Source organism: Dermacentor albipictus, chromosome 1 (genome assembly GCF_038994185.2).
Source record: "Dermacentor albipictus isolate Rhodes 1998 colony chromosome 1, USDA_Dalb.pri_finalv2, whole genome shotgun sequence".
NCBI classification, from domain to species: domain Eukaryota; kingdom Metazoa; phylum Arthropoda; class Arachnida; order Ixodida; family Ixodidae; genus Dermacentor; species Dermacentor albipictus.
The window spans coordinates 487,441,959-487,464,078 of record NC_091821.1 but is presented as its reverse complement, the minus strand read 5'-3'; the positions used below and the strand labels follow the sequence as shown (position 1 = coordinate 487,464,078).

The 22,120-nt window shown below is 45.9% G+C and overlaps 1 protein-coding gene and 1 long non-coding RNA gene across 2 annotated transcripts in view; one reads left to right on the top strand and one right to left on the bottom strand.

Annotated features, from left to right (window-relative positions):
• The window catches only part of LOC135912688 (uncharacterized), a 37,551-nt gene extending 25,341 nt beyond the window's left edge, over positions 1-12,210 (bottom strand). Inside the window, exon 1 of the long non-coding RNA XR_010567751.1 lies at positions 11,947-12,210. This is a non-coding gene — a long non-coding RNA (uncharacterized lncRNA). The remainder of the gene's footprint in view (positions 1-11,946) is intronic.
• LOC135912650 (uncharacterized) overlaps positions 1-22,120 on the top strand; it is a 150,139-nt gene that overhangs the window by 65,131 nt on the left and 62,888 nt on the right. The gene's annotated exons all lie outside the window — the stretch shown is intronic.

The window sequence follows — 22,120 nt, the reverse complement described above, 5'->3', positions numbered from 1 at the left end:
TATGGCCCAGTTAACATATTGCCTTTGCGCTTGCAGTTCATCATTAAAAAATTGCCTCTGAAGCTGCAGCTCTCTTGTTAGCTGAACTTAGAATTCAGAAAGAATTCGTTGCATTTGCTGTCTGGTACCTGTAGGTCAATTGGAATTGCATTTCTTGTATTGAATTTTGCAACTGTCGTTGCAGATGCTCATAAATTTTGATGGGATTCGTAGGAATATCGGCATTAGGTGTCTCTATATTCTTTATTGTTCCCCCTGCCCGCAACTGCGTTTGGAGAACGTATTCCACTTTCATCAACAGTATCAGTTCTCCCCTTTTGTTTCTATGGTACTAAGCCGCGTTTCCAGTTTAGCATATGGAGCTAATACTGCCTTTTCGAACTGTCTGCGTTGCTCCATCATTTGGCTGCTAAGTTGTTTATTCTCTAGGGCTAAGTACCTATTTTCTTGAATGACTTTCTGACATTGTTGGTTTTAGATATTAGGAGTATTCGGAGGCACAATCCTCGCCCAGCTGAGCTGATTTGTTGTCTGGTGGGCGGCTTCCTCTTTCTGCTGGCTGGGTGGTGTAGGAGCTGTGCTAGTCTTCTGCTCTGATCCTTACTTTTGTTGTTTTTAATTTGTCTTTCCACTGATTGTGGTGGTCGACTGGGCCCCGGCTGTCGCCGGCGTTCGCAATCCTGATCGCTATCTTGATCTTGGGTTGATCTTGACCTCCATCCCGGCGACAGAAAATTCTGATCCGAGCGAATTCTTCACTGCAAGGCCCTTGTGCGGTCTCATGATCATCTTTATATCATCTATCGGCAGTGGCGTAGAGTAACGACGTCTTTTAAGGCGGCTTCTCTGCTTCACCTGACAGCTCTGTTTCGTCGGTTGGTCGCTCGCGGACTGGTTGTCGTTTACAGTTTCATTTTTGGTCTCCTGCTTGTTCTCCTATTTTTTTCCTCTTTTACCGATGCGTTAGGACAATGTGCCAGCCGTCCTCTGTCCACGTGCAAGCAGCCAGGCGCTCCGTCTCCGCCGAATTGTAGGCTCATCCGGTCGTTTACTGCTGCGTCTGCGGTTGTATGTCCATTGATACTGGATCCTTGGACGGTTCCTCGCATTTTGGCGTTGTCATAATGTCCTAGAAGGGCCCAGGAGTCACTTCAACATTCATATGTTAGCCAGGGGCTAGGCCTTGTTAGACCTCCGCACCAGCCTGAGTTGCGGGTGCTTTAGCCCTATAACTCGCTCTTCGATCTTTCCGTCAATTGAAATTTCGCGAAAAGTGCTACGCACCGCCGAAAACTTTCTTGCGGGCCTTGCGGGTCCCGTAAAGTCGGAGTCACATCTTGTTTATTTCAGGGACTTGTTTCGCGCCTCGCACGGGTGAAAGTTCGAGTTCGCCGGCGCACCTGCCGATGGCATTGCCGTTAGGGTTAACAGGCTCGCACTTGTGAGCGTTAGTTTTTCGCCTGTGGAAGTTCCAGGGTGACTTGTACCTTCTTTCGGATGGTCTCGAAGGGTTCGGTAGTACTCGCAATAGATCATACAAGCAAAACCTTTAAATGAACTTGCACTTTTCTTCTCGAAAAGAATATTTTTGTGGAGCCCACGTGAGCGCGACCTTCCTTGCCGGCGCCCCCTAGCGTTTCCCGTTTCACTCACTTTTTGGATCTGTGAAAAATGACGCTTCAAGTTTTCTCGTTCGATGATTGCTTGGTTTACTTTGCAAAGATATTTATTTCTTTTAGAGCAGGCTTACACATGAATTCATTGAAATGTCACGCCTAATGGGAAAATTTCCTATTTGATACAACGACCGCTCATGCAATCTTAATCTTTCATTTAAGCGTGTTACCTACAGCACATCTAGCAAACATTGTGCGATTTTTTTTCACACTCGTGATTACTGTGATTATAAACGACCTACGTGCACTGTCGAATGAGCTCACACTGTAACGAAAAAGCAATTGGACCGTCGCTGTAAGCGACCCTCTATAGTAATCTTTGTCTGTAAGTAAAGGGGGTACAAGTTGTGAAAATAATCTGTAGCGACAATGGCGATTAAGTAGACAACTTCAGAGACTATAAGGTAACAATAACAAAAAAATCAAATTAGTCTAGATGCCGCCTCGTCAAACAGCCGTCTTCACGTCATCAACACAAACAACCGTCCTCCACCCCACTCTTTGAACATTTCTGACTCGCCTCATCCTTCACTAGGTATGTGCGTGTTTTGGTCAAGGCCATTCTTCCCCTTTAGGTGGAGAGAGTGAGATGAAGGCTGTCAAGGAAACCATTTGGTACAATGACAAATACAAGTCCCTTTGTTGAAAATTTAGTTCGGCTCTGAGTTCATGCTCATAAACTGCATGAACACACCACGTAGTTCAGATCTCATGTGATCACTGTGACGTGCGTGCTATAAGTGTGTAGAAATCTCTTATAAAGAATCAAAGCACCTTCGGTACAGAAAAAGGGGAGGGCCAGCACTGCGCGACCACTGAAGTGCAGGAAACTCTTGCATGTCGTGCTTGCACAAAATACTTCTGGCTGTTGAGACCTTTTAGTTGGCGCCTCAGATTGATTGCATCCTATAATATGGCGTCGTCTGCTTTATTTGCTTCACTACGCATTTAACATCACTTTCTCAATCTAACGAGAGAGGTGATCACATTTGAATCCTGCCACAGGCCTTTCACTTTATCTCGTCTTACAATGTTTCGGGAAAGAAAGACCTATGGTTTTACGAATGAACGGGGATTCAGAGTATTTATAATCCTAGAAGCCGGCACAGCACTCTGGAAATACCTGACACTGTACGCTTCGCGTAAACATGCTAACTTCTCGTTTTAAGATGAACGAAAAGTTAATGAAAACATATTAACTTCCTGCTTTCTCTAGTTTAATCGGCAGGATCTTTTCGTTTTACTGATCAAAGCTGACCTGTCCTAGCAAAGCGAGTTCGATCATGCATTTTGTAGTATGTCCCTGTCCTATAACTCAGTAGCTTAACACGCTTCAAGGACTTCTTCTATTTGTTCAACTTGTTCGACTTCTCATAGAGAAGTTCATAAAAACGTGGAGATAAGCGCTGCAAGTGAAGCACAAAAACAGGGACAGACGGAAGGGGCCACTTATGCGTTTCACTCGTCCATGTTTCTTGGGTTTCTCTTGCAGTTTGTCGTACACACAAGGCCGAATTTGTAATCGTTTCAAAGAGATAAGATCTGATAAGATATTGACAGCCAATAGGGTCTTCGTGTCCGGATGTTCTAGTCTGTGCGCTATCGTCGGTATGAGGCCGCTGCCGTCGTCGCGTACAGCCTGAAAATACAACACAGCAGCTAGACAAGTCGAGTCATGTGTTATGTACTGCTTTACGTCATGTTTTTTGTTTCCTGTGTGTGACTTGATGTTGCAATGCACAGTAATCACGAATCACTTTTCTGCAACTAAACCACTGTCGTCTTCGTTGTAGTCGAACCGTAGTCATTATACAGCGGGCGGAGCCCTGCTAAATGTTATGCGTGCTGAACGAATGAAAACTATGGCGTTGACACAAGAGTCGTGAAGTGGCAACTGCGCAGTTGCAATTATTGCGGAATGAATGGAATCAGAACGCAGTCGCAGCCCGCGATTCTGGAATGGAGTTGAAAGTGAATAGGCACGAAGTGCTGGAGTGCTAAGGGCCCGTACATGGTCGCTCCGCACGTCCGTTCCGCCCTCGTCCGGCCGCGGCCGGAAGGCTCTCTACTGGCGAGCGAGGAGCGGACGCAAGTTTCCCGTCCGGCCGCCTGCTCGTCTCTCATTGGCTGGTCCGAGGCGGACGGTTCGGCTGTCGTCACAGCAAACATGGCGCGTGCTCGAAGCGAAGCGAAGCGGGGACGCAAGGCCTAGGCTACAGCCGCGTCAGAAACAGTCTATTTTTTTCTCCTTTTTGTGATTTTTACCCGAGATATGTGGCACCCACGGAGATAGCCATCGGAAGAAGCAAGCCGGTGTACCCTTCCAGACCTCATCAGTGCGTGCGATCGCCAACAGAAACAGACGGAGCGCAGGAAGTGTGTGTTGTGTTTACGAGAGCGTCGGAAGAAATATTTGCCGTCGACTTCGTGATTTCTTGTACCATGCTTCGCGTGTGCGTCGCAGACGAGAACTCCATCACATACACGTGCATTCTGAGCAGCACACACGTTCAAGGCGTGGCGAAATAAGTAGCGGCCGATTGGCGCACCCAGCGTACACGTTTGGTTTCTGCTCTGTGTATGCGGATCGTTGCCGCGGTGTGGTGAACGCCAGCCCTTCGCAACTTTCAGAAGTAACGATACGATCAGTAGCGATAAGTTTTTATCGCCTAGTTATCGCTGCCATTTTGCGTGTGCTATACTGCGTATGAGCCGTTTTGCCGGCTGCGATGCGCCGTGGTGACCGCGACGTTCGAGCTGTGCTCTTGCCGTTATGAAGTGCGTTTGCGAGCTACAAATCGTGATATATATGTGCGTATTGATACTTGTTGTGCGCAAACGCACTTCATAACGGCTGCTGCTGCTGCGATGTGTTGCAGCGTTACTGGGTGTAGAAGTGGTCATACTACGCGATGTTCGTGTGCTCAGAAGTGAGCTGAGCATAAGTGTTGCCGATTGCGTTTTCTTATGTAGTAGCCCGATAGAGAAGCCCTATCACACCGGCCTTTTCTGCTTCGTACATCTATCGTTTGTTTCAAAAGTTGTTACTGCACGGTTAAAGATGCTTCTATCGGTGGGGGGAAATTAGGGAACAACATTATAGTTGTATACGTCAAGACGTTCAGCGCTGTCGTGAAATGTGGACGCGCCTGAGAGCACTAATGTCATGAATGCAATTAAAATTTCCCGAGACAGTATTAAGACAACGGTTAAAAAAGAAAACATATGAGAAAGTAAGCACAGCAGCTTGTGAACCCGCTCCTATAATACCTCGATCCGCGTCTGTTTGTAAATGTATGTTTTCTTGCGTTTGTCAATTTTTTTTCTATTTCCCAGATTTCTTTACGTTGGAGTTTTTCTTAGTTCTCGCATTTGTGTGTGAATACGTGCCTGTTTCCATGCGTGCTTGCCCTTACCATTATTTCTGTCCTTTTATATTATATTAGCATTTGCTTTTGCTAGTTTTCTTCCAGGAAAGTCATTACACATTTTCATAAACCAATCTCATTCAAAGCACTAATTCATGTAAACGGCAGGGCAGGCCTCTTCCATCTCATGAAAACCTTTCTCACTGGTCTACCTCGTCTTCTCAATCTGCCTACTCGCTGTGTTTTCTGTCCTTGCTTCTTGTGTTGTTGCTGCAGTGTGATTAGCCAACTTGCTCAAAACAGATTTTCATCGCCTATGAAAACAGAAAGGTTTAGAGATAGATTTTCTTAAAAGCGTCATGGGAGTTGCACAGCAACTTAGCCTCTTACCTCTGTTCATCTTTATGCATCAGTGCATGTGGCAGCTCGCCAGAAGTGCACATGAAAGGGTGCCATATTGTGAAACTACACCTTGCTATGCTGTTGCATTTTTCATGCAATCAGTCTTAGTAAACGGATGGTTTCGCTGCCCATCACATATGACGGCAAAAAGTTTCAACACGAATAACATTGTGCAGTGGGGTGTCATTTCCTGTCTGATGCTTTCGTCGTTGCAAAGACATTTTATGTAAATGGAGCCCAGCAAAGCAGTGCACTGATAGCTTCTGCAACTTTCACCATTTATTACTTCACAAATGTCATTGTTTGAACCTGGCCGTCGATCGCTATGCCGATGGCTTGTGAATTAAATAATTGCCTCAATAAAACACATTCAACTTCACTCAGAGTTTTTTAGTACAAACAATGCTAGCAAAGCTATTCAGGGTGAATAATTGTGCTTACATTGGTGTTACTTGCCGTCAGATAAACAAATACAACAATGGCTGCGACATGACTGTGATTTGACGTGCAGACTGCTAATGGTGCATTTCAAGCGTGCCCTCGACTACTGCTATTAATAGTTGCCCGACTGAGTATTTTGGGCCTAACTAAGCTAATGATGTTTGATAATTGTTCTCCTATTCGCATTGCTTGCCTGGGCCAGGTAACCAAAATAAACAATGCCACCACATGAATGTGTGTTTGCATGCAAGCTGCCAACAGTGGCTGTCATTTTCGCGTTGACTGCTGTCATTTCACCAACAGTGGCGGCGACTTGACTGCGCTTTGACATGCAGACTGCTAATGGTGCCTTTCAAGCATGCCCTCGACTACTGCTGTTAATAGTTACCCGACTGAGTATTTTGGGCCTAACTAAGCAAATGATGTTTGATAATTGTTCTCCTATTCGTATTACTTGCCTTGGCCAGGTAACCAAAATAAACAATGCCACCACATGATTGTGTGTTTGCATGCAAGCTGCCAACAGTGGCTGTCATTTTCGCATTGAGTGCTGCCGTTTCACCAACAGTGGCGACGACTTGACTGCGCTTTGACGTGCAGACTGCTAATGGTGCCTTTCAAGCATGCCCTCGACTACTGCTATTAATAGTTACCCGACTGAGTATTTTGGGCCTTACTAAGCTAATGATGTTTGATAATTGTTCTCCTATTCGCATTACTTGCCTGGGCCAGGTAACCAAAATAAACAATGCCACCACATGAATGTGTGTTTGCATGCAAGCTACCAACAGTGGCTGTCATTTTCGCATTGAGTGCTGCCATTTCACCAACAGTGGCGACGACTTGACTGCGCTTTGACGTGCAGACTGCTAATGGTGCCTTTCAAGCGTGCCCTCGACTACCGCTATTAATAGTTACCCGACTGAGTATTTTGGGCCTCACTAAGCTAACCATGTTTGATAATTGTTCTCTTATTCGCATTACTTGCCTGGGCCAGGTAACCAAAATAAACAATGCCACCACATGAATGTGTGTTTGCATGCAAGCTGCCAACAGTGGCTGTCATTTTCGCATTGAGTGCTGCCATTTCACCAACAGTGGCGACGACTTGACTGCGCTTTGACGTGCAGACTGCTAATGGTGCCTTTCAAGCGTGCCCTCGACTACCGCTATTAATAGTTACCCGACTGAGTATTTTGGGCCTCACTAAGCTAACCATGTTTGATAATTGTTCTCTTATTCACATTACTTGCCTGCAAGTTTCTTGTTTATATTGGATAGGCTTCCTACTTCCTACAAATAGCTTGTATACATATTTGACCTGCATCGCAAAGAGCTGATGTGACAAAAAAATGTGTACGCCTTAGTGTTATGTTGCTTTTCATGGTGTCTCAGTTTACTTAATACAGTTTTGAATTTACAGATTTCTTCACATGTTTATAGCTAAAAACCACTGAAAACTACTTGCATTGTGACTCCGAGGTCACAACACGAGGATTTGTGTGGTATCCTTCCTGTTCATCGGTGTGTCCTTGCACTATAAATGTAAAACGTCACACCTGCAAACCTGAGCATCCACCCTTACATTTCAAACACTTTTTTGAATGCTCGGCAGTTATGCTTACAAGTACATTGTGACAGCAAATCTACACCACCTTAATTTAAGTGCGATGTAAAGGGTTGTTTGTGCATATCCAAGCTGTTCTAGCGTGCCTGCAGGGATACAGCATTGTCCAGTGGCACCGTATAGTTCAGGCGTAACAGTGAACTAGTAAACAAAGCGGCTGATAATACTAAGCTGACCCATATGTGGGAGCATTATATTATCTAACCCACATGCAAAGTTGCTTTCAGTGTACTGAATAACCGCAGCTTTGATTTACCAAGTTATATTACTGCACACACAGAGCGCTGAAACAAAGTCTGTACAATGGGGAGAAATGTGCCAAGGAATGAAAGATTACTTGTGATGTGTGGATTTGAATAGTAGATGTGAATGCATACCCAATTAACCAGTATGCATGTTTTCTTTTGGAACAATTTTACATTTGGCACAGAGGCTGGGCCACTACGGCCTCTTGACTGCAAATTTCTGTGCTCTCACAGTGCTAATGGGAGTATCGTTCATTTGGCCACCCAAATAGTGAATAGGTAATACAGCACTACAATCTGTCAGTTTTACGCAGAACACCTTGTGCATTATTCACAAAACTGAACCTAAGGAACTATTCGCTGGTTTGTTATGGAAATAAAAAAATTACAATGAATGTTTCCTTGCTTTTTGTGTGGCCCTGTCATCTGCCCTACGCACCTTCATTTCATTGTCATGTGCATGTTAAAACAGCAACTAAGTAAGAAAGACAAACACAAAACTACTAACTACATCAACCTTTTCACACCACAAGAGGTCACTGAACTCACTGCTAAGCTACACTTGATAATGTCGGTTTGCTTTCAAATAAATACAGGCACTGGCCAGCTATTTGTTATGCTATGCATTTTTCATTTTCCTAAAATATGGCTGTGCATGAGCTAGCAAGGTTGTTACTACATAAATAAACAACATGCAGCTCATGCCCAACTAACTCATTTAACCTGATTAGAGCTTATTTTTTATATGTAGAGCAATCAAAATAGAACACGCATGTATGATGCCGACAGTATCAAACAATCTCAAGTCGAACATCCTTGTTTGGTGCCATGGGTGAGAGAGGGAGCATGCCTGTCAAGGTACTGCTTAATTTTGTGCGCTTTGGTAATGTTTGTATATTGTTGAAATGTTAATTTAGGTATGTTAAGTAGTAAGGTGGCAACATATTGGGTAGCCAGGCTGGCAAGAAAGAATGCAATTGTTTGATTTCACTCAAAATAAGTTTTCTTATCAGCAATGTAAATTATATGCTTTCAAATAAGTACTCCCCTTGGAAACATATCTCATGAGTATGCATATATCTGCATAAGGTCACCGCTATACATACATATTGTTTTAAGCCAGTCATAATGAATTGTACATTCACTGCTTAACCTTCAATTCCTTGCTGCATGAAGTTAACCACTTATGCATAACTTTTTTTTTGCACACGGTGAGAACTTCAGTCATCGCTGAGCAAATAATTTAAGGAAAAGGCATTCCATGAATCCAACTGCTTTAAGCACTCTCTTAAAATTGGCAGAGTGAAAAAAAAAAGAAGCACGAGCAAGCGTATCAGCAAGCTGTACTCGGAGCCTCACACGCGTGCTCAGTGGTAAAAAGGTGCGTCTTGGCGACCTACGCAAATGCATTCCGCGACAGATGTGCGTGTGTTCCGTATTCTTGCAAGCTCTCACTAGCACTACAGAAACCGCGCCACCGCGCTTCCGGCGACACTATCAGTTTCGCGTGACGCAGAACGCAGCACGTTGGATAATTAGAGAGGTTTTGTTCAACCAGCCAAGGCAGCACGCACTGAAAATAATCATCTGAGAATATGTCGCGTACTGCGACGTGATGCGATTGCAATACATCTGTAAAAGGTAACGCAGATAAGACGACTGTGCAATGTTTTGAAGAAAGATGACGGTGCCAACACATACGGCTGCAGAACAGAATGTGGCAGCGTAGAGTCGCATTTTCACCAGAACGCGGAAACTTGAAATCAGATCTGCAAAAATATGCCAGTGTCGTCTGCTGTCAAAGGTCGTTGCCAACCTAGAACACCTTTGCTCCGCCGAACGGTTGCCAGCTGTCAACAGGCCGCGTCGCCCAATAGGAGTGCGCGTGCGTTCCGCTCGTGCGGATTGAGCGTGCATCAAATTTTGCGACACCTTCCGCCTTTCGGGCTTCCGCACGCGACCGGACGAGGGCGGAACGGACGGGCGGAGCGACCATGTACGGGCCCTAAGTGTCGATATTGTGGTGGCGCTACGACCACACCGCAGTATGACAACGCTGTTTAAACGCCCTCTTCCATTTTTCAGGATTGCTGAAGCGTCATCTGGAAGTGTAAATGGTGTGAGGCTACGCTACCGAGCTTCCGAGTTTTGACTATGGCAAAAAATAGTCAGTTGTGGCTTGTTCCTGTGGGACGCACGCGTCGGTTCTGTCTGCCTTCTTCAGCCGCGGTCGTGTTCCTCACGCTCTGCGCCCTACAAGCTCGGAAGGTGGCCCGCACACGGCCCGTGAACTTCGCAAACTCGCATGCATCCCCCATTTCACGACAGGCATGCGCCACGTAAAGGGGAGAGGCAACATCGTGGCAGACGACGCTTTGCGAAGCGCCATAAATGCTGTCCACGCTCCAGAAGGAATTGATTTAGATACCCTGGCGGCGTCCGAGCGTGAAGACGGAGCGCTAAAGAGCCTGATAACGACAAAAGCGACTGTCAAGCTGCAATGAGTGCAGATTCCTTGATCAGGCGACCATTTTTGCTGCAACACGTCCACCGCCAACCCGCGCCCATTCTTGCTCCACAACCTACGTCCCTGTGTCTTCCTCTCTGTACACAAACTATCCCATCCAGGAACGAAAGCTACTCAAAAAGGTACTCACAGCAAGGTTTTTCTGGCCAGGTAATAAATCGCGATGTTCGCTGCTTGGTAAGAGGATGCATGCCGTGCGAGCGCGCCAAAATCCATCGTCATGCTGTGACTCCGTTGGCAACGTTCGCGCCTCCTGACGCTTACCGCTAACCCCTATTGTGATAACTGTGGCAACTCAGAAACAATGGAGCACATATTACCAACATGCCCCGCGAACCGCGACGAGATACAATTTTTTTAGGAACAAACGGACATCTTTTGCCACGATCCTTTAACATTACCCAGCATCCGAGGTTCAAAGCCCGGCCCTTCAAAACAGTGGTGGGTTTTGGATTTATTGTTCAAACACCTGTCAGGAATTGTTCTAATGGGAATGTTTTAAAAGTTCTACATTTCATATACGAAAGCCTAAATTTACCCGCCATGTCACCTGTAACTATCATTATCAAGTCCACTTCCACATTTCATATTTATTTTTATCTTTTTCTTGCACTCTCTTCTGAAATCTTTTAATCCCACTTCCCATCCCTATACAGAGTAGCATGCCAACGGTTGTATACGCGCCTGCAAAATTCTCTGTTTTGCTAATAAAGAGTCTCTCTCTCTCTCTCTCCCGACGCACGCTTCGGCCATGTGCATCTTGAAATTGCCGGACCGCTTCCGCCGTACTAAGGAAATAACTAATTGTTGAGCTGCATCAACAGGTTCGCCCGTGACGCCGTGGCCATACCTATTGTAAACATTACCGCTCGCACTACTTCCCGCGCCTTTCTGCACCATTGGGTTAGTCGTTTCGGTACATCGTCTACAATGACGAAGCACCATGGCAGCCGGTTCGAATCGTAACTTTTTGCCAGCATCACGCGTTTTATCGGTACTTCTTACATAAGAACAAGCTCCTACCTCACCATTAGCAACGGCATGGTGTAGCACTTTCACCGCCTGCTGAAGCCTGCGCTCGCTGCCACAGAAGAGCTCAGCTGAATGGAGTCACTGCCACTCACTCTCTTTGGAATACAGGTAGCCGCCATGACAGACATCGGTTAAGGCATGGCCTAAATGGTCTACGGAATGGCACTCCGCCTTCCAGGAGAATTTTTCACGGGGAGACCTCAGGACACTTACACGGGCAGCGCAGGCGACGCGCTCTGATTAAGAGATGTAACGAGCAACCTTCGCGCTACCTTCTCGCGGCGGGCAGCGCCACGCGTGGTGCACGTACCATAAGAACTCTCTTCACGCGCTCATGTGGACGTGAGCCACGACGCAGTACTTCCGTACGACGGCCCGTTCCGAGGTCTACTTCGAGGTCACGATCGACGAGCGTGCTCGCCGCGAAGTAGTGGCACTGGATGGGCTGAACGCGGCGCAAATTGAGGACGCAGACCCCATTACGCCTGCCCCTGCATTTATGGCACCACCCGCTAAGGCTACAACAGTGTAGACACTCTAAGCATCCAGCACACACACGTACCATACACAATAAACACGCAATTCGCAGCGAGGGGGCACGACACCGCGACTAGAATGGAGCCCTTACCATTTATACTCTTCCAGGCTGCCATGCTGCTCGGCGTTGCTGTTCCTGCACCGGTAATGAACATGCTTTCCCGTGGGCAAGTCACGGGGGCAGCGCCTCCCCATCACTGGACGCTACCGCCAATTCTGGACCCGGTGCAGCTAACCGGCTGGCAACATCTATGTGATACCGGGACTGGCATCGCTATCAGCAAGGAGCGCGCCCTACATAAGCTGCTGCCCACCGACTGCGCGCTGGGGCACGACACCGCGACTAGAATGGAGCCTTTACCATTTATACTCTTCCAGGCTGCCATGCTGCTCGGCGTTGCTGTTCCTGCACCTGTAATGAACATGCTTTCCCGTGGGCAAGTCACGGGGGCAGCGCCTCCCCATCACTGGACGCTACCGCCAATTCTGGACCCGGCGCAGCTAATTGGCTGGCAACATCTATGTGATACCGGGACCGGCGTCGCTATCAGCAAGGAGCGCGCCCTACATAAGCTGCTGCCCACCGACTGCGCGCTGGGGCACGACACCGCGACTAGAATGGAGCCCTTACCATTTATACTCTTCCATGTTAGTTACCTTAAACGGTGTTCTTGTCTAAAGACATCGAACCACTGCCTGTTCGTGGTGTCGTGCCCCTGCGACTTGTCAGACATGCTAGCAAGTGGCAAAAACTATGTGTTCTCTTGTCTCAGACACTTGTTAGTAATGCTTTCGGGTGATATTGAGTCCAACCCTGGCCCGGACAATGATGCTGTTTTGGCTACTGTATTAGCAACCGTCCAGAGAATCGAATCCGGATAAGTAGACATTCGCAGCGAGCTTCAGGTTATGAATCAGTGGAGGGCGTCGGTCGACGTTGAACTGAAGCAATTGTCAGCCAGGATTCGGGCCGTTGAAGTAGATATAGTTAACGTAAAAAGCGCCCATGCCTCTGCAGTCCCACCACCATCCGTACCAGACAGCGTCGCACTACAGCTAAAGAAAATAGAATCGCGCTGTGACGACGCTGAAAACCGGCAACGCCTATCCAATTTACTTTTTTTGGCATCCTTGATGACCCTGCAGAGACATGGTCGACTTCCGAGAAAAATGTTATCGACTTGTGTTCGGAAATTCTGGGTATTACCATTGTGCCTTCCCAGATTGAACGTGCCCACCACCTTGGACGACATCAGCAAGATAAAATTAGGCCTATCATTGTAAAGTTCATACACTTTAAAGACAAAGATAACGTTATAGGATTAGGTAAAAAATTTAAGGGCACTGATTATGCTGTTCGGGAGGACTTTTCGCTCCAGACGCGTATCGCCAGGAAAAAGTTGCGTGAGTACGGCAAGGCTTTAAATGTTCCTTTCAAGCTTAATGTTGATAGACTGCGCGTGGGCGGCATATATTATGTGTATGACCCTGCGTCAGACACGGTCATGAAATCACCAAGATAGCTAAACCGTAGGTCGACTTCACGCACTACTCACAACTCCTGTCAAACTTACACCAAGCAGTCTCGGTTACCTCTTTCTTTATCTGTTTCATTTACAAACATTAAAAGCTTGCTTCCGAAACGTGACCAATTTTGTTCTTTTCTTGACGATAGTAACTCTGATATCGTTGTCCTAACAGAAACTTGGCTTACCCCTGAAATTAATGATACGGAAATATTTCCTGATAACAACTCTTACAATGTTTACCGCCATGATCGTGGAACTAAAAGGGGAGGAGGCGTCCTGCTAGGCATAAAGAAAAAGTTTTCTTCCTTTCTAATTGATTCGAAATCTGATCTCGAAATTGTTTGGTGCGCATGCTCATCATCATCGACTAAGGTACTTATTGGTGTGTGTTATCGATGACCTGACTTTCGCCATTCCTTCGTGGGTGAATTTCGCAATAGTATAGCCACAGCTGTGGAGCTATTTCCTTCTGATTACATGTACATTTTTGGAGATTTTAATTATCCCCTTATTGATTGGTCTTCCTTGTTTTCTCCCTGCCGTAATTCTATGGACTTCATTAACTTAGCTTTAGATTTTAATTTATTTCAGGTCATTAACGAACCCACTCGTGGTCAAAATTTGTTAGACTTAATGCTTACCTCTACTCCTGATACAGTCGGACAAATACTCACCCTCGATGGATTCAGTGATCACAAATTATTACAAATACCTCTTTACATACCTCTTGAAGATGTCAGCTTTACATCCAAGAAAATAAGAAACTATAATAAAGGTAACTATAAAGATATGAATTCCGATCTTGAAATGTTCTTCCGCCAAGAATTTATGCCCTCTTTTTCTGCACGTCCCGTTGATGAAAACTGGACTCTATCAAACATAAAATTTCTTCGCTAATTGACAAGTATGTTCCATTGATTACCATATCTAATAGCAGGACTAACCAATGGTTCAACAAATACCTTTATAGGCTAAAAAATAGGAAAAAAACGCTTATACCAGAAAGCCAAGCAAAACCCGACAGCTTGGGTTGAGTACAAAAACTTTTTAAAAACTTACTGCTCTGCTATATCTGCTGCCAAAGATAAATATCACAACCGTGATCTACCCTCACTCCTCAAATCGGACCCAAAAAGGTTTTGGAAAACAATTTCACCGGACAATGGCTCCACTCGCATTTCCCTGCACGGAGCCAACAACGTACCTCTAGCTGACCACGAGTGCCCTGTCGCTTTTAACAATTTTTTTTCATCAGTATTTACGACGGAGGATCAGTCCACTGTACCCCTTATCCCTGAACCCGACTACCCTTACATGGAACGTATTAACATCACCGTCGAAGGTATATCGCGTCTAATTACAAACCTCAAATTATCTACATCTGCCGGTATTGATAACATTAGCTCCAAAATACTAAAAAACACTGTCTCCGTTTCTAGCCAAATATTACTTCACATATTCCGACAATCATTATCATCCGGTCGCCTCCCTTCTGACTGGAAAATTGCTAAGGTAGTGCCTGTATTTAAGGCGGGAGATAGAAATTCGCCTGGTAACTACCGTCCTATCTCCTTAACTTGCATTTCTTGTAAATTACTTGAGCATATCATCGCTTCTCATGTCTACAGCCACCTTGAGTCAAATAATTTCTTTTTTACTAACCAACATGGCTTCAGGAAAGGGTTTTCATGCGATTCACAGCTATTTGAACTTACAACCGACCTACATTTTAGCATGAATAACAACAAACAAACCGATTGCATATTTCTTGATTACTCAAAAGCCTTTGACCGTGTCGCTCATTGTCGTCTAATCTCGAAATTATCTTCACTCCAGCTAGATTCGGTAACTCTTTCTTGGCTACGGAATTTTTTGTCACTTCGCCAGCAGTTCACAGTTGTTAACAGTTGCTACTCACCCCCTTGCTATGTGACTTCCGGTGTTCCACAAGGCAGTGTTTTAGGACCCTTACTATTTCTAATATACATCAACGACCTGCCTACTAACATATCTTCTTCCAACCGTCTTTTTGCTGACGATTGCATAATTTACCGCACCATTAATTCTATCGACGACCACATCGCACTTCAAAATGACCTCAAGAATGTTTCTTATTGGTGTAGTACCTGGCAAATGCCTATTAACGAATATAAATGTAACGTTATCACTTTTAGCCGTAAGCACGTCAATTCTCAATTCACCTACTTTCTTAACTACTCTCAGGTCTCGGAAGCATCTTCATATAAATATCTCGGAGTTCACCTCGCTCCTAACCTGTCCTGGGCATCCCACATCACCGCCATTTGCGCCAAAGCCTCACGAACTTTGGGGTATTTACGAAGAAACTTAAAGAACGCCCCACCCAGCATCCGGAAGCTTGCATATGCAACATTTGTCCGGCCTCAACTAGAATTTGCAAGTCCTGTGTGGTCGCCTCATCAAAAATATCTAATCAATATGCTAGAAGCCGTACAGAACAGAGCAGCACGTTTTATTTCTTGCGATTATAACTATTCTCATAGTGTAACTGAAATTAAACAGAATCATGACATCATTTCAGTTGAAACTCGCCGTTGCATCGCACTTCTCTGTTTGTTCCACAAGTACGTTAATGGTAATAGGCTGTCTCCGCTACCTCTCGAAAGGCCTTTGCGCATGTCAAAACGCCTCCATAATAATTTCAGTTACTCGCGCATCTTCGGTCACACATTAACTTTCAACAGCTCTGCGCTTCCACGTGCCATTTCTCTGTGGAACGATTTGCCCGACACTATCGCTTCCTTAACAAACCATGATTCCTTCCGCAACCAAGTCAGCAGTCATCTTTCAAAAACACCCTTTTAATCTGTTCACAAACTTATTGCTTTTCATTGATATTTTTCACCTGCATCGTGGTTTGTACTGCGCATCAGTTACATTTTTTAAAGTGCTGAATCTCTTGTGTTTGAATGCTTTATAGTAGAAATGTATAAGTGCCACTTGCTACATAATATGTTCACTAGCTCATATAGTACTGTTTCTGTTTATACCCCCCCTTACGTCATGCTCCTACGCGGGCCTGTAAGGTCATTGTAAATAAATAAATAAATAAACTGATGCCGGTTCACGGCGCCCCGTTGTATAGGCCTTTGATGCTCCGTTTTACGGACATTTGAACGACAATTTAAAAGTTTTATTATATAGACTTCGCTAACTCATTAAGCGGGCGAGTGATGTGGCGGCATCATGGCTGCACCGCAGTTTACAAACGTAGCCAAGACACGCTCTCTCATTCTGCAACACCGATGAAGTATTATCGCATTGCGTGCAGGAAATGGGAATGCTACGGGGTTGTCGAGGTTGTACTACGCCAAAAGTAAAGTCAGTTGGGATTTGTTCTTCAGGGACGTACGCGTCGCTTCTGTCTGCCTTGTTCAGCCGGGGCTCGCGTCCCTCACAACAATCTTAAGCGAGACCGCAGACTTTTCAATGCTGGTACATTTTCGATTCAGTCTTAATTATACTTAGCCAATATATTGTATTTTTCAGACCAGTTCTTTCAGTAGCTAATTATGTGTGTCTGCTTCTACCAAAGTAATCATAAACAACACGTTAGTCTTGGTGCCCATTCTACACTTCTGAAGACACGAAAACTTTTCCGTGCTTGAAGGTTCAAGTTAGCTTAAAGAAAGCAACTTGTAGATGTGAAGAATTATTCGGTTTCGCAAAACACGCAAGCACAATGATACAGTTATGGAGGCCAAGAATGACGTCGCAAGACGACGCACCCTAGGCGAGTTCACGTAATTTGGAACGTGCACAACGCTTTTTTCGGATGATGCTATTGAGTATCCGAATATTGAGTATCGCGGATGCACGATAACAGCGATAACAGGAGGTCAGAGAGATGTCGAGGAAAATGTGCCTGAGAATTTGCCACTAGATGTGGCACGAAAAAGAATATGGTCCTGCAGTACACATCGATTAGCTTTGCATGTATGTTAGTCATAAAAGTGACTAAATAATCTAGTTTGACGTGTAGCATGTACACTAGTGAAATATATTTATTTGTCGTTGGCTTGTATACAAACAGTTTTGGAAGACTTGCAGGCTTTTTGCATATAGGGAATATTTACAAGGGAAGTCCCGCTTATATCGCAGCGTGCGATGAGGTCGTGAACTACCTAATCCATATGCAGCCAAAAAGAAGCTAACGTTAGCGTTCGAGAAAACGTATCTCCAGACTTCTTGCGCAGCCACCTTGTGATGTGCATTTGCCTGTTCTTTTCGTTTGGTATGTGCATGTGTGACAAGATGACATTTTCACGTACGAGTTTGTGCCGCAGTGGATAAAATGACCTTCACAGGTGAAGAGGAGATTGAGGTGCCTCGAAGATCGGCTGATGGTGTTACTCTGGTCACGAGCTGCACCCTTGTAACTGTATATATTGCAAATAGATGTATTTCATCCCAGTAACATTTTGGTAGACGTGCGGGGTAATCTCGCCACAAGCCGGCCCTCGATCTTCGTAGCGGGCGTCCCACCACTTCCGCTGTTACGGCTACTGATGCTGCCACCGCTGCTGAGACACCAGCGGAAGTAGTGCTAACCCAGCTACTTCACCCGGGATTCTTCGTTGGCACTGGCAAGGTAGACGTCGAAGACTGGCTGACGTCGTATGGCTGCATCGGTAAGCACAAATGGAATGCCACACTTTTGCTGGCCAACGTGATATTTTACGTGGGAGGAACCGCGAAGGTATGGTTCAAGAGACATGAAGCTGGAATTGGAAGCAGGGACTCCTGCAAGGAAAAGCTACGCGATCTTTTTGGGAGACCTGTGGGACGTCAAATGGAGGCCAAGCATGAGCTAGCGTCTCGAGCCCGGACATCAATCAAATCGTACGTCACGGATATTCAAGACATTCTTGTTGTCTGCCGTAGAGCGGACGCGGACATGCTGGAGGCCGATAAGGTCGGACACGTATTTAAGGGCATCGCGAACGATGCATTCAACCTCCTTTGCAGGAACTGCTCAACCGTCGAGTCCATCATTAAGAAATGCCGGAATTTCGAGCACGCGAAGAGCAAACGCATCGTACAACGCTTCCACCGACTTCCGAATACGGCTGCCACTTCCTTGTGCAACGACCCTCCAACGTCACAGAACGACCCTCCAGCGTCACATCAGCCTACAACGCCAAGCTTCACACAGATCATCCATCGCGAACTTGAGGCTATGGCTCCAAGTTCTTACTGCCCCCATACGCATGAGAACATGACCATCTCGCTTATTCAAGCTGTTGTCCGCCAAGAAATTGCAAACATGGACATTCAATCTGCAGCCCACCCATGTCCCACCCCTACCGCTCCTGTCATTGCCTCTGCTGCCCCTCCACAGTCGTTCCCGAATCGATATCGGAACATCTCTGAGTGGCGAACACCGGATGACAGGCCAATTTGCTTTGCTTGCACCCGGGTCGGTCACATTTCCCGCCGCTGCCGTAGTAGCCACTGGCACTTCTCACCTCGACCATATGCTGATCGCCGCTTCGACCGAGACCCTCGGCCTCTGTCGTCCCTTTCAGAACCATGCCGTGGCGGCCTTCCCTCTCGGGCAAACACCCCTAGCCGCTCGCCCTCGCCACAAGGCCGTCAATCCCATTTGCCAATACCTCGACGTCCCTCGTTTCCGTCCTACGCGGGCCGCTTCTCGGGAAACTAAACAATGCAGCCCCCGGAGGTGAGGCTGCATTGACGACTCGGACTGCAAAACCTCTGCTGACCCCTGCTGCTCGACCAAACATTGATGAAATTTTCGTTGATGATGTACCCCTTTCAGCCATCATCGACACTGGCGCTCAGGTGTCGGTTATGCGATGAGATCTTCGTAGCAGTCCCCGTAATGTCCTGGCACCTGCCGAGTCGCCTACCATCCGAGTAGCTAATGGCAGTACAACAACCGTGATGGGTATGTGCGCCGCCCGTGTTACTATTACCGGCCGTCCAGTGTTAGTCCTGTTCACTGTACTGGCCGAGTGTCCGCGCGAAGTGATTCTTGAATAGGCTTTCTGTCTGCTCATTCAGCACTTATTGACTGTGCAACCGGCACCCTTCGCCTTGAACTGCCCCATTACTTTGCCGACTCGACCGATGGCCACAAGTCCTTACTTCGTTCTACTGAATTTCTTCGTCTACAACCTCATGCTGCGACTTACGTCCTCATGTCGCATTCTCCACCACTTCATGTTGGTCCTTACGTGTTGTCCCCGCTTTGCGACGTCCTCCTGGCTACTCAAATAGTACTACCAAGCTCAATTGTAACTGTTGCCAACAATCGAGCGTGGCTTCCTCATCTGAACTTTCATTCGTGTCTGCAAATGCTTCCTGTGGATGTATCTCTCACTGTGCTATCCCCTTTGGGAGGCTGTGGAGTAGCTGCTCTTACACTCGAACCATGATTCGACACTGATACAGCTTCTGCCCCGCCTACTTCACGCAAAAACAAGTTTATGCCTATGATCGCTACTGATCTACGACCTGCTTACGCCGACGCCCTTCGCTGCATTCTGATGTCCTCTGAAAACATTTCATATTTCGGAAATCGTCCGCTAGGTCGAACCCGTGTCGTCATCCATCCAATCCACACTGGTGACACTCCTCTTATACACCAGAGGCCCTACCGTGTGTCTGCGGCTGAATGCCAGGTGATCCAAAGGTAGGTGGACAAAATGCTCTCCAAAGATATTATCGGGCCTTCCTGCAGTCCGTGGGCGACACCTATTGTTCTGGTTAAACAGGACAACACCTGGAGATTTCGTGTCGATTACCGTCACCTTAATAAGATTGCAAAGAAGGACGTGTATGCGCTTCCGCGTATTGATGACGCGCTGGACTGCTTACACAGCGCCAGGTATTTTTCGTCGATTGATTTGCGCTCCGGCTACTGGCAAATCACAGTGGATGAACGAGATCACGAGTAGACTAGGAATAGACGCCTTCGTCACCCCAGACGGTATCTCAGTAAAGTGGAAAGTTGGGCTAGTTGGTGAGTGATCATCATACCTTGCTGGTGAAGCAGTGCACAGACACGGACACAGTGAAGACGAACAGGAAAAGACGACACCCTACACCTACACCTACACACCTAACTACTAACCTACACCTCGAATTGTTTTTCGTGGCAAAAACACATAAGGTTGACGTTCCGTTCAGAGCCATAGTATCAGAAAGGGACTCGTGGCAGTTGGTTGTATTTTCATTCCTTCAAAACCACCTTAATGGCTTGATAGTTACTGATCCGTTCGTTTTACCAAACTCTGAAACGCTAGTAACGTACTTAAGCACGTATAACCCCGGACTATGTGAATTCTTCAGCATAGATGTACAGAATTTGTATTACAATATTCCGCATGGTCCCTTATTATCGAGTGTTAGGCACTGTATAACGGAAGACAACGACGAGATGGAATTTGTCAGCAAATGTTGCGTATCAGTTAATACATTTCTTGAACTATTAACATTTTACCTTGAGTCCACCTTTGTAATGTAGAATAATGCTATGTACAGACAAAAGTCCGGTATAGGTAGCTCCGGTACTTAGCACAATTTTTTTAGGTAGTATCGACAAAGCGATAGTTGCAAACCTTAAGGACCTAGCGGTAAAAGTGTTCCGCTTTGTGGACGATATTTTGGTTATAGTCGAACATGGTGTTTTGGACGTAAGAGTGAATGAAGTCTTAAAAGTGTTCAAGGACAACAGCCAAGGACTGGCTTTCACTGTTGAGTTGCCGAAGAATGGCAAGCTACAGTTTTTAGATTTGGCGTTAACTTCCACACCGGACCACGTTTGCTGGTCATACAATCCACGATCAGAAAAACCCTTGCTTAGTTATAATTCGGGACACTCTAAAATTGTAAAAAGTGGCATAGCTTTCTCGTGCCTGAGGGCGGCCTTAACTAAGTCTTGCCCGGAAAAAATAAAAGAAACTTTCAGCCAACAGGTTATCAGACTAAAGAATGCAGGATATGAAAAACATGTACTCTGTACATCAGCGTATAAGTTGATTCGTTATGTGCGCAATGGCTATCAGAAAGAGCGCGACAGACAAGAGACTGACAGCAAAAAATTGTGTCGCTACCATATGCACAGAAAATTGCGCAAAACTTAAAAAACGTAGGTGGCAGATATGGTCTACGAGTAGTTTTTTCAGCGCCTAACAAACTCGGAAAAATATTTGCCGGACTGGATTGTAGAGTTTCTACAAAAGTAAAAGTAAATGTTCGTAAGTGCACAGTCAAGTATAAAGAAAAACTTGTCGAGTGCAGGTCATCTGTAGTCTACTGTTTGCCCATATCGTGTGGGAAAGTATACATCGGCCAAACAGGTCGGTGTGTAAACACGAGACTTTTGGAGCACAAAAGGTCACTGGGGGGAAACATTCATTCCCATATTAAGGGGAACTGCTCACAACATGGGTGCTGGCCACTTTACAATGATACCACAGTTTTTTCACACCATAAGGATCAGCTAACCAGGGAAATAATCGAAGCCTTTCATATTCACAAGAGGGGAGAGGGTTGTATCAGTCAGTCATCTGTACATCTAAGCCATGGTGAGGTTGCCTTTTTGGAAGTACACTAAAAAGAAGAGAAAAGAAAATGTGTAATAAAAATGGTTGTTAGGGTTGCAACAAATCACGATAAGATTGCACACCATGATAGATAAGCGCCATGTCTTTGACGCCCGAGTATGCG